Raw genomic sequence first — 12,768 nt, 5'->3', positions numbered from 1 at the left:
AGGGGGGGGGGGGAAAGGCCCATTGCAAATGCTGCTGAGTGCTTCAATGTCTCAGTGACAGTGGAGGTCACTCAGCACCACACAGAATCAGGCCATTAGCAAAGACATCCTATCAAAAACTGAAGAAAAACTCCAAAATACTACCACCCAAAAAAATTAAAAAATAAAAAAATTAACATTTCTTAAAATTGCAGTCAAATAAATAATAATATTTTGCTCTCACCCTAGAATTTCAGAAAGTATTTCAAGGACAATAAAAATAATAATAAAAATAAAAATTGGCTATTGATGATGAACCTTCATAAAAAACCAAAATCATGTTTTTGCTGTTTGATATTCCTCTGCCCTCTTTCATATCTGATTGGTCTCCCCATTCTCATGATTTCTTTTGCTTCTGTAATTATTAAACTGTCCCTACAACTTTTCCTTATAAACTTCTACCGCAGGCTTTCATAAAAGAAATAAAAATTCTTTGAGGCCTTTCACTCACCCTGCTGCTACATGAGTTGATTATCCCAGGAAATGGTTAATGGTGCTAAGTGTTTTTATACACTACAGCAAACCCCAGGATTCGACTGTTGCTTTTGTAAGTGAGCTCATGTGATTTTATTTTTCTAGGGGAGAGGAAAGAGTCTGTTTTAATCATATGGCTATGAACTGAGCTTCATTTTCTAAGAAAACAGCACATGAGACTTCTTTCACAAAAACAATAAAACCTTAGATCCACAGGGTGGGTTTTTGTGGGTTTGACACAAAATTATTTTGCATAACCTCAAAATAATGCTTACAAGGCACAAATAAGACAAAGCTAAGCAGATTCCAGTATTTATCTTTTCTTAGCTATGCCTTTGGGTCAGCTAGATTGTGCTTTATGAAGAGATAGTTGTGAATATCTCTGCACCCTCCTTCCCTTGCCTGCTCTGTAAAACAGCCTAGGGCCTTTGGCAGGACTGCTGTATTTACAGAGGTCACCATTACTTGACTTGTTTTGGTTTGTAATTAGCAGCACACCCCACCAAGCTCTCTGGCTCTGAGGATTGCACTGGGCTGCATGGCACCCATGCAGGCACAATAACTTCACGCCACCGAGGTATGAAGAGCCATGGCATCAGCTGTCACAGACATCTTTTCATTAAAATCCTTTCGTTAGGATTTTTCCTGCTGAAGCTGAGAAGTTTCAGCAACAAAATGTAAACAGTGGTTATCAGCTGCTGTGGAATGCAGCAGGTGGATCCGTGATTGGTCTCCTGTGGATGTTTGGATTTACTGACCGCTCACGGCAGAGCTGTTCTCGCTTTCTGCTGGGACACAGACCTTTGTTATTCATTCTTTTCTATTCTTAGCTTAGCTAGCTTCTGAGAACTTTCCTTCTATTCCTTTTAGTATAGTTATAATGTAGTATATATATCATAAAATAATAAATCAAGCCTTCTGAACATGAGGTCAACATTCTCGCCTCTCTCTTCATCCTGCAGCCCTTGTGACCACTGTCACACATCAGCCACAGACCTCTTGTTCAGTTGTTTTCCCGAGCTCACAGCCACATTGCCCAGGGTAAAAATCACTCACCTGCAACACTGTGGCCCAGGAGCTGCAGTGGAGTCAAGTGCACCATCCAGAGCTAGCCTTGGCTGACCCTTTCAGCCCAGTGACAACCTCCGATGTGCTACCTGAGGGCTACGAAGTTGTCTTGACACAGGCCTTCTGAGGGCATCTTTGTTGTGGATTTTGGCTAGTATATTTAGCCTGGTGAGGCGCGTTAACACTTACGTAAGTTTGTGCAAACAGGAGCTTTCAGACCATAGGCTAACAAACACAAATTCTGGAGGGATCTGGAGGCACATGCACTCTGTACTTTTGCATCCAAATCAGCTCTCCTGACTGCTCTTTTACTCACAAAGGTCTTGTGAAATTAAGTCACTTAATTTTACAGAGTAAAAAAAGCTGAGGGTTTTAAATGTTCAGCTGAAACCCTTCACTTTGAAGAGAGACCTCACAAAAGCAAGGGGCTGCTAGAGAAGAAAGCTTTGTTTTCTTTGGAGAAATAGGTCTGAGGACTTCATCAGAGTACATCCGGGCACTATGATAGCACACTATTTAATACTAGTGGATAAACTGGCTGAGGGAGACAAAAGAAATTGTGAAATCTTGTGTAGTGGTGAGACTTTTATTATGCTGCACATCTATTGCTCGTGACAACTGAGTTTCTGCAGGTTGCCAAACAGTACATTCTCTTAATCAGTAACCATAATAGTGCTATTTGTTTGCACTCCCACATAAGAAATTAAAATGGAGACTAGAATTGTCTTTGATCTCCTTTACTCTTTTCCTGCAATTTATTCTCCCATTGTTATTCTGTATGAAAGGCTTGCTACCTTGCTACAGCAAAGTATTTTGGGGCAGGTCATACACATGAAGGATAGTACTCAGTGGTTTTCTGTCACCCGTGATCCCAACAGAGCAGGTGATAGCCCAGCCTTCCAGTTCCTGCCACTTTCTGGACAAGAACTTCCACCACAAAATACAGGCTGAGCACTCTGATTGTTTTGAAGAGTCAGAAATACGTTGCACATGTAAGTGTGTATGTTCTCTAAAAAAAGACTAAGTGTGTGGCTTTGATATTTGCAGGTGGGGAATTATATAACTGTCAGGAGACAACTGCACGCAGCAAGACTGACCCCCTCTCAGCTATGGCAACTCACAACAGGTTAGACAAGCTACCACATGCAAGGTTTTTCTGTATGATTGCACATTTGACCTTCCAAATTCTAGCCTGAAATGTCAGTGATAAATATTTTTGTTCGTTATACAACTCTAGCAATGTAATTGTTTTTACTACTACTCTTCATTTTTATTATTCTATGTGGTTAACCCCAGGATTCTAGAGGAACCTTTGTTTGTTGTATTACACATGTTAATTTTGCTCATTCTGCACATTTTCCCTTTGCATGACTCAAAAATAAGGCACAGTGAATCTGTGGCAAGTAGCCACAGTTAAGAAAGAGTCTAGGGCTCCACAGAGTTGTTTGTTCAAAGGACAGCCAGGACAGAATTGGTTTGCAGAGTTTTTCCTTGACGAGAAAGCATTCTTTTACAGATGCATTCTGGAAACCCGGACTGCAATTTGTCTCATGGAGAATGCTTGCTTGCTTGCTTGCTTGCTTGTCTGTTTGTTGGTTTTGCTTCCTTCTTTACTGCTGCCTTCATCTGTTCATTTCTTTCCTTGCTGTGTGTCTTCTGCTACCTGTTCCTCCTTCCTGTTGGGAGAATGGGAGAAAACATCCTTTTCTTCACTGATCTTTTCATACTAGGACATCTGGACCACACTAGCTTTTGTGTAGCATTCAAGTGGTTAAATTAAAAATGAGCTGGAACATGAGAGGAGTTCATGTTCATGTACAACATGTACAACATGTACAACATGTACAACATGTACAAATGTTATAGATAAGCCCTAGAACTTGGATAATATTTATTACAATTGTCTACTGTCACAAGCTGGTTTAGGCCTTTCCCAGTCCTTCCAAAAGTCTGCAAAGCAAAATAAAATTATGTCACTACATTTGTGGCAAAACTTCACTACTGTTCATGGGTTTTTTCTTGAAGAGTACTAAAAAAATAAAATGACCATAACAAGGACAATCAGCAGTTAACATATCTAGCTAGACACAATTTTACATGAAGATGTACAAGAATGTTGAAGACACACCTTCAACATTCCCTGAATCCTTGCAAGTGCAAATGATAAATCATTTACCTAAGTAGCCAATAAAATTGGAATGCTTGATCGGAAATCTCAATTTACATCTATAACGCAGGAATTCCCATAGGATTTTGAGCATGGACTATTTATAGCAAATGCATGAATTGCATTTGGGATAGCCTCAATGCCATGTTATATAAAACCTCCATATACTAAATACAATGATTTACCCAAAAAGATTTTCCTGGGAAAATATTAACATTAGGGCTTCCTTTCTTCCACCAGCGTCAGCAGTGTTCACTCCTACCTGTATTTGCTTATATGCAACTATTTTAAATGTTGCAGAAGAGAACACAGTTCTAATATCAAAGAGAACTTGTCTCCTACTTCGGTGCTACTGCAGTGTCATATTAACACACTTCCCAAGTGAAATATACATTTTTATAACTGTGACTACCATTCTAAGATCAACAGGTCAAGCATTTTATCAACAGAGTGACAATGGAATATCAGTAGAATCTAATTCCCCAAGGTGGAAGAATTTAAGTGCAATATTCTTTCTATATCGTGCTGTATTTCTACCAAAAGCATAAATGGGAATGTTGGACTTCAGTGGGTAAGTCAGCCTACTTAAGTACCTGCTTTGCCAGGCAGAACCTAATTTTCTCTGTTAGTTTGGTAAGGAATAGCCTTCCAAAACTAAGTGCTTTAATTCAGGGTTTTTTTCCCCAAATTTTATCACGCCACCTCTTCCTCAGATTACTTAGGGCCAGATTTTCCTAACAGCTCTGGCCACACCAGACCACTTTAAATTGGCCGGGGTGCTAGAGAGGGTTCCTTGAGTGAGCTGCATCCAGAGTGTGCCTCTGGATGGCTTGGGGGGAGCCAGGCACACCCCAAAGGGCGCAGCACAGCCAGCACACACAGTGCTGGAGTTGCCATCCCAGCCAGGGTGACACAGCATCCTTGCTCACAGGAAAAGTCTCCAGACTGGAACATCCTCCTGTGGAAGGCTATCTGAAACCTTTCCTTTGAGGATCATTCCTTTAAATATGAAGTGTAAAACTTGCACAGAAAATAATCTCATCTGGTGTCTCTCCAGCCTGAGGGAAATTAAGCCATCACCTCAGTCTTCTTTTTCACTGCCCAAATCGCCAAATTATAGGGTGATTTTTATGGTCTAAGGTACTCATAAGCTTTTTTTTTGCTGCAGCTATTTCATTTAAAAGAAAATACTGTAAGATTACCAGGACTACAAAGAGGGAACAGGTTGTCTAGAATCTTTTTTTATTCTTTCTTCTAAGTGCTGTGCATATAGGCATGGAAAGGGACAAAGATAGACACAACACATCTTATTAAACAGACAACTTTGCTATATTAGTCCACAAAGACAGAGCTAGAAGACAGTGGGACTACATAAGGACACGGAATACTAATGTTAGAAAGGAGAAATATAAACATGCAAAGCTAATTACAATTGATGAGAGTGCCATGGAGCATTGGAAGATGTTTAGTCAGAAAGAAAGGAGGACAAAGAAAGAGCAGAAAACTGAAAAGAATGCAGACAAGCAAAGCTACAAAGGCTAAAAGCTGTAAACAGCAAGAAAGGCACTAAAGAGGAGAGCAATTAAAACATTCATGAAAATATTATCAGGCCATTAGTGATTTCACTGTTAAAATAAGGATTGGCTTTGTCTGATAAAATGAGGCTTACATCCACTTATTAAGCAAAAGAGCCAATGTGGATCATAATGAAAATTACACCACCTACTCTGTGGATAATGATTCAGTTTTTTCAAAAGTTACAAGAAAATTATTAAAGAAAATTGAAGAAATACTTTTTCACTCAGTGATTGTTAAAAAACTCACATGAAGAAATCATCCTGGAGTTTCTTTTCTTGTCTTTCTGTCTCTTGTACATTGAAAGGGGAGGAAAATTACCATTCCAAGTCCTTAGACTGAAAGCATCCATCATAGACATGTCTGTCTATGATGCCATTGAATCCAGGACGTGAGGAAATCATGCTACAAGCTTGAATTTCTAAATGAGCAGACCAAGCACATTATTTGGTGTATTTTCAATTCTACTTTTTCTCATGAGCAAAGCACATAAAATTTGAAGATGGCAGATACCCTCAGACATTAATTGATGTTTCAATTGCTTCCTGTTCAAATGTCTCAATAATGGTCTTGTAAACCACAATGTGGAACAAAAATTAAATTCGGACATCTTATTGGAAAAAAAATTGAGCAAATCAACATAATAAATTCTATTGCAGTGTTTTTAATCTCAAGAAATGCTTTAAAGAACCACTGAGACTTTGTCCAGTTGATGTCTCTGGCATAGATTTGTTTTTTAAAAAGAAAAATCCCCCAAATATTTTTAACTAGCTTAACTATTGTTAATTGTTTACATTTATTTTAAAATAAGTTAGCTAATAATGAAAACACCTAACTAATTAATAATAAATTAAAAATGGTTATATCAAAATATGACCTACAAATAAACAATAAAATAAAATGTATTAGTATTTATATCAATTTTATCTTTGCATTATTCATTCATTGGCTTAGGGATTAGACTAATGTCCATTGAGCCTGAGAAAAACTTCCCCGTCTCATTCTGGAAAGCTCAGGATTCAATGCCCAGCAGGATTCTCTTGCCTGACATCCAAGTCACACTTTTGAGGACCCATGCTGAGAGACACCTCTGGCCTTTGCACATAAAAAGTGAATTATATTATTCCTGGATATTATAAAGTCTTCAGAGGGATTTCATTTGGGACTAAAGAATGCTGACTGAGAGATTCCAGGACAAAGAAGAAGCTGCAGAAGTTTCAGGAACCATATAAGGAGTCGCTGAAAAGACTTTAGCATCCTTGCTCACACCCTCTGAAGAATTTGCATGCCTACATTTATTGGGAAAAAATAATAGTGTCTGTTCTCATGCATATATGGTGTTCATCTGGACTACCCTTTCACAGCTTTTTCATTTTCCTGAAGATTTTGCTGATTCACTGCTTTTACTTCTAATAAATTAAAATATTTTGCCCTGACAGATATTTGAGATAACTGCATTCTGTCGTATAAGAACTGGGCCGTCACTTATTTCTGTGGACTTCCTAGTATCCATAATAGCAGAATTCATAACAATCTTTTATTCCATAATTTGGGGAAAACAACAGTATATGTAAATCTATTTTTGAAAGGTCATAACTGTCTATTAAACTGGACAACACCATCAGAGAAAATTAATTACAACTTTCCTTGATACGCCACTGGTGAATTAATTTATTTAAAATGTATATTGCTTTTCATCAAACAGCCTTTAATAAACAGAAACCTTACAAAATATGATGGGACACATTATGCAGATTTTCCCTACATGTATTTTCTTCTAGGTTTTCATGGCACTTTTCCTCAGCAGTTCTCAATGCTCTTTATCCAAGAGGTAACCACTGCTTCTTTTACAGCAATGAATCTGAAGGCAATTTTTTCATGGAAATTTTGGAAATATCCTCTAAATAGTAATGCTCAGCTTTTTTTTTTTTTTTTTTTTTTTTAAGTTATTAATGTTATTATGATGCAATTTTCTGCTTGTGCGAAGGTACAAGCAAGCTGCCAAGGACAGATGGAGGGAGGAACATCTCAGCTTGTTTCACCCTCAAACATGCAATCCAATTACAAGCTGTAGTACATGCAGGTTACCCTGTCTTTTAACTTCAGTGAGGCAAACATGAGAAGACACGAAGCTGTGACTCGAAGCACTGAAATGAATGTTGTGACAGCAGAAGCTGGGCCATTTTCTGTTTCAGTCTGTACGGCAAAGGTGGCACTTTGCCTGACGACAGTGCGCAGGTGAAACGGCAGAGAAGGATCAGTGTCAGCATTTGCTGTTTGTTACAGCGCTTCCAGATGTGTGTTCTCAGAAACTGCATTTTCTCCCATGTGATCAGAGGTCAGGAATCCCTTTGAACAACATCACTGGGAACCAGCGCTGGCAGCCGGCACTGTTAAGGCAAGGCCTGATGGAATTCATGGAGATTAGGATACTGTTGGAATGACATTGCTGGAGATTGAGGGATTGCCCACACTGAGATGTTTTGGAGTCATCCTCAAGGAGAATTTCACCTCCTAGTTTTCCGTAGTTGTCATAGTCAGGTAACAATCAACCTGAAAGGAAATAATTTTGGCTCCAGGAGCAGTTTCTGTCAATAAAAGTCTTGACTTTGAGGAAATTTAGCCTACTAGTTTCATCCACGTCCCATACTGTACATTCATTCTTCTTTGGGGCATGCCACAAAGGCTTTCATATGTTTTGTAGGTATTTAGCAAGTCTGCAAGTTTGTAAGAGAATGAGTTGAAGATTACAGGAGACTTTGCTGATTTTTATGATGTGCTATTGCCAGACCTCCTTCAGGAGTCTGTGAGAATCTGTTAACAGGAAAATTCATAATAGGCAATCCAATGAATAAGGGGTTTTACTGGGAAATACTATGTTTTCTGATTGAGGATTAAGTTTTAGAGGATTCCAAGAAGTCTGGACAGTTACCAGAAAATAAAATAAAATGTAATTAAATAAATAATTCCAATCAGTAAGAGATGAAGGTACAAAACGAGGTCAAGTCTGGATTGAAACATTTACCATTGTTTAAAGAGCTCCATCACTAACTCTTCCCTTCACAGGCTTAGCAAATATTTTTTTAAATATTTCTTTCCATGTGTCATTGCCATATGTTTTATATTGCTCAGTTTTCCATAAACAGAGCACATACACACATTTTACAGACTATTGATCTTTTTCCTGTTCTGAATGATGCTGATGGGAGTTTTTTTTCCCTGACTTTTATAGAAAAGTTTTCGGGTTTTTTGTTTTTGATTTGCTGCTTTTTGTGGTTTTTTTTAGATACTGAACTATACAATGTGCTGTTGGGGAGGTTGGTTCTTTTCTAAGCTATTCTTATTGTGACTAAGTAGAGTCTAATAGACTTTCCAGTTTGGAACAAGTACTTCTGTCAGTCAGCTATCCCAAATGCTCATTTCATTAAATGAGGTCTACCCAGAGCTTTGCTGCAGTCACTGAGGCCAGCTGGGACACCTCACCTTTCCTTGGCTAGTACACATCGAGGTCGTGCTGATCATCTCTTCATGCACTGAGAGCACCAGTTTGAACATTTGCACTTTTACCATGAGACACATAAAGCAGGAAAACTACATCTCACAAGGCATGCAGCTAAGCAAGGTGAATCACAGCCATGAATGTATCTCTGAGCAGCTCTAATGCTGTTGTCAGACACGCTTAGCCAATTAACCATTGGATTTTGTTTGCTATAATGTCAGCTTCCCTTAAGTAGAGAAGAGTTGAGGGAAGAGATCACAGAAGTATGTCAGGAGGTTAAAGCCGTGCTATGAGGTCCATATGCCGCTCCTGCTGCTGCAGAGGTCTCTGCCTTCTCAGCTGCTAGCTGATCCTCTCCAGACTGGTGTCACCTTGCAGACAGAGCCACCACAAGCGCTGATGTGCTGTGCCGTGAGCTGGGATCAGGAAACTGATACAGCTCAGAGACAGCCCTTGTCTGTCTCCGGGTGTTTCAGATGGATCAGTTGCCTTATCTGCTTTTAGTCTCTGCTTCACAAGTGCTGCTTCTGGCAGGCTGCTGGTCAGCACTCTGGAGGGGATGGGAACATGAGGTGTGCATGGGAATAGCTGTGATTTTGGCAGTGCTGCCAGTTTACAGGCGCCCAATCTGCAGCCTAAGATTGTCAATAAATTATGAGGCTTCATGACACAAGGGTTCCATGGATTCTTTTGTCTTATAAATTAGACATGACTGAAAAATTCTGTATACTACTGGTACAGAACTTATAAATAAACTAGGAATGGAAACACACAGGCAATGCAGACTTAGCAATAATTTACCAGAGCTACATTTTTCTCCTTTCTGTGTCTGTTCACAACATTAAGTCATTCAGTTAAGCCCTCTCTTTATTAAAGTACTCTCTTCTTATTTGTACAGGATGGCCTTTTCTTATGACCTATTTTAATTATAGAAACAATATACAATAAAGATCATATATAGATCTTTTGTCAAGGTTATCCCAGGTAACGCAGAGGTGAACAATCAATATATCTGTTCAACAGAGAAAATATTCATCGTGTATATTTCTACTAATTCACAAAAAAGTTATCATGGTAAGGAATAGAAAGGGAAAACTGATGCATATTGTCATATTCTGAAAGGACTGTGTGCAATTAGTAGAGCAGTAATGAGAAAGTTAACATTTATATTCCTGTATCTTTCTCCACGCAGACAATCTTGCTGATTATAATTGGAGGATTGTTACCAGAGGAACATTTTTACAAATGCCTTATTTCCCATGACCTGTCCAGGAAAGACCAGTAATATTCATTTGTACTTAAGGAAAGGGAAAAGAACAGAATTTTCCATTACAATACCATCCTAAATCTTCCTTTTCGGGCCATGTCTTTCACAGTGATACACCATGATGATACACATTACAGAATTCTCACTTCATAATTATTCTTCTAGCAAATGGCAGCCACTGGAAAACAAACAAACAACCAACCCAACCAAACAAACAGAGAGCAGCACCACCCAAGGTTGCAAAAGCTTATGTGAACCATTTGAATAGCATTTGTCTCTAGCCGATATCACCGCAATGAAAGAAGAAATGGTGCCAACTCATACAACTCATTTTAACCTCTGTTCCCAATGGGTCAAATGTTGACATGGCCAGGGAGATGTCAGAGCTGGTAGGGATAGAGCAGTGCAGTCCACTGGGGTGTGAACAGCTTCCACCATCTAAACAAATCCCAATTTCATGTTGACTCAGCTGCTCTTGAATCCTCAGTTTGTTTTACCTTAGTGAGGTCTAAGTTTTAGGACCTTGCCTAGAGCAATGCTCTGTTTACATGTGATTTTTAAGTGTTGGCTGCTAATTGTACTATACTTGAAGAGACCTGAACTCAAAAGATCTTGAAAAAAATTTTATGTCTCTTTTCGTCCTGCCATACAACAGTAATACCACTAAAAAAAAGAAAAAAAGAGTCCTGTTGCTTGTCATGGTTGATAAAATAAATATGTTTTTCAATCCGTTAGTGATATAGTGCTTTCAGCAGAGGAGTGAATAATACCAGGTGTTCTGTGGGATAGAGACATTGTACTCACATTTCGTTTCATAGGAAACCATGGAATAAAGCCATGTTTGCACTCTATAGCTGGAAACAAAGGAGGGTATACTCTTGAACTGGCTGCCTTCAGTGTGAAATGTGGAATGAGAATGGCTTTGTTTACTGTGAGGAATGTCACTACCAAGTTTCTTAATCCTTTGTCAACACTGAGCTAATTCAGCTTTCATAAAGACAGGGTAGGGCAATGAGTAAATGGATCAGTTACATTCTTCTACTATCGCACTACATTAACATTAGAGTTTACAGGTCGCTCTGCTGAAAGGACTGCCTAAAATTTATGTTTCACAGGGATTTTTTTTGGCTAAAATCGTTGGCAGACTTTGTTCTATGCTATGCTTTAGGAATACAAACAAGCAACAGAAGATGTCTGTGAAACAAACATGATGATTTTGCAGTGATCTCAGCTGTGCAGTAATAGCAATTAAAAGCTAAAATACCTCAATGGTCACTACAATTAATGCCATTAAAGTAATTAGGCCCAGCAGCTGTAGGGTCAAATAAAGATAGCTCTGTAAATGACAATATGGCAAATGAAAATTACTGACATTTTCATCTAAATTATATTCCGTAAATTATCATCTTAACACTAAATAAATAAAGCCATGATAATTCAAAGACAGATTACAGACGGAAACTAGCATAACTACTTGCTCCAGAGTTGGCTAATGTTAAAATTTAAATGTAATTAATAGCCTTTACTCGCTGCCTCTGGTTATACACGGTGTTTCTCATTTACATTCCTTTGCAAGATTCTGACAGCACTAAACATCTGAGAAGAAAGATCTCATCCACCGGAGGAAAATGGTTCTTCATGTTATAGCGCTGATAATGGACATGGCTGCTGCACTGTTCTAATAATAATGACCAGGAAAAGGAATGTGGGAGAGGGAGGCTCTGCGCTGTTTTCTTTTCAGTTTTGTGTTCCAAGCCTTTCCTGGAGTCAACGTGAAATGTAATTGCTCTTTTGACCTCTATCTTCTCTCTCCGCAGGTCTGAGGAAGAGCTACACTGGTTGATTATCGCAGGAATGAAAGGCACTCTGACCTTGCCGACCGAGCGCCTCGCTGCTTTCAATGTTGCCCATTATGCGGGAGGCAGGCGGCTCCTGGAGAGAGGCTGGGATCCGCGGCAGCGGCGGCGCGGCCGGCCGGGCAGGCTGCCAGCCGGGGCAGGCAGAGGGGGAGGCGGTATCGAAACATTGCTAGCGCACGCCACGAAGAGCTCTCAGATGCTGATCGCAGATTGCTTCTTCGTTAACAAGGCTTTACATCACCCACCTGAAATGATAAAAAAGGAGCAGGGGCGCGAGGGAGAAAGAGGAGTGCAGTGATAGTGTTTTCACGGGGGAATGGTGGAATGCGGCGGTCATTAATTTAAAAAATAAATTAATTAATTAATTAAAAAGCCAACAAACCAAACGAAAAAAACCTGAGCCCAAACCCGCAATTTTAACAAGAGTGGACAGACTGTTGCTGTATAAGGATCCGTTGAAAATACTCCTCCAAGGAAAATGGGTCAAATATTCAGTTGCTATAACTATGCTAAATTGGAAAATATTCACCATAAAATCTTCCATAGAATATTTCTGGAGCTGTAAAAGGCTGGAAAACGTACCAAATGCTACGTTTGACAGATTCTCTTTTCATGTGTGCATGTTTTTATATTTGAGAAACATATATTTCAGAAAACCAAAACCTCAGAATTCACAGCAGTAATAAGATATTAGTTGAAATTATTTCCTATTACTCTGACTGTAGCTTTCATTGCCCTAAGCCAGCCACAATGTCTGGGTGAATGACGTTTGTAACTTGACCCAAAGATAATACGGAGACCCAGGTGGAGCTCTTAAAGG

The sequence above is a fragment of the Ammospiza caudacuta genome, chromosome Z (assembly GCF_027887145.1).
Source record: "Ammospiza caudacuta isolate bAmmCau1 chromosome Z, bAmmCau1.pri, whole genome shotgun sequence".
Taxonomy (NCBI): domain Eukaryota; kingdom Metazoa; phylum Chordata; class Aves; order Passeriformes; family Passerellidae; genus Ammospiza; species Ammospiza caudacuta.
The sequence above is the reverse complement of the archived record's forward strand: the minus strand, read 5'-3'. Positions refer to the sequence as shown.